The 246-nt window shown below is 52.0% G+C and overlaps 1 pseudogene; it reads left to right on the top strand.

Moving 5' to 3' along the window:
• Positions 1 to 169: 169 nt before the first annotated feature.
• LOC121938995 lies at positions 170 to 246 on the top strand (annotated as a pseudogene; the record flags this gene model as incomplete).

Here is a 246-nt window from a genome sequence, read left to right as displayed (position 1 = left end):
GTCCCGGGGAGTGGGGGACTTGTTACCAAATGTATTTTACATACGGATGACGTAAACATTTTATGCACTATGGCAGTGCGATTTGGAAGGCGGCACAAGCGAGGCTCACCGTGAGCGTAATGACTGGGACCACGAGGGTCTTTGGCCGCTCCGGTGCGGAGGGCTGTACATGCTCTGGTTTTTCTTCATAGCGCACAAGTCTTTCGCCTTTTACTAAAGACTTCCGTGGAGAGGAACACCACTGAG

Source organism: Plectropomus leopardus, unplaced genomic scaffold (assembly GCF_008729295.1).
Source record: "Plectropomus leopardus isolate mb unplaced genomic scaffold, YSFRI_Pleo_2.0 unplaced_scaffold39383, whole genome shotgun sequence".
Lineage (NCBI taxonomy): Eukaryota > Metazoa > Chordata > Actinopteri > Perciformes > Serranidae > Plectropomus > Plectropomus leopardus.
Note: the sequence above shows the minus strand (reverse complement) of the source record. Positions and strands in the feature narration are given on the sequence as shown.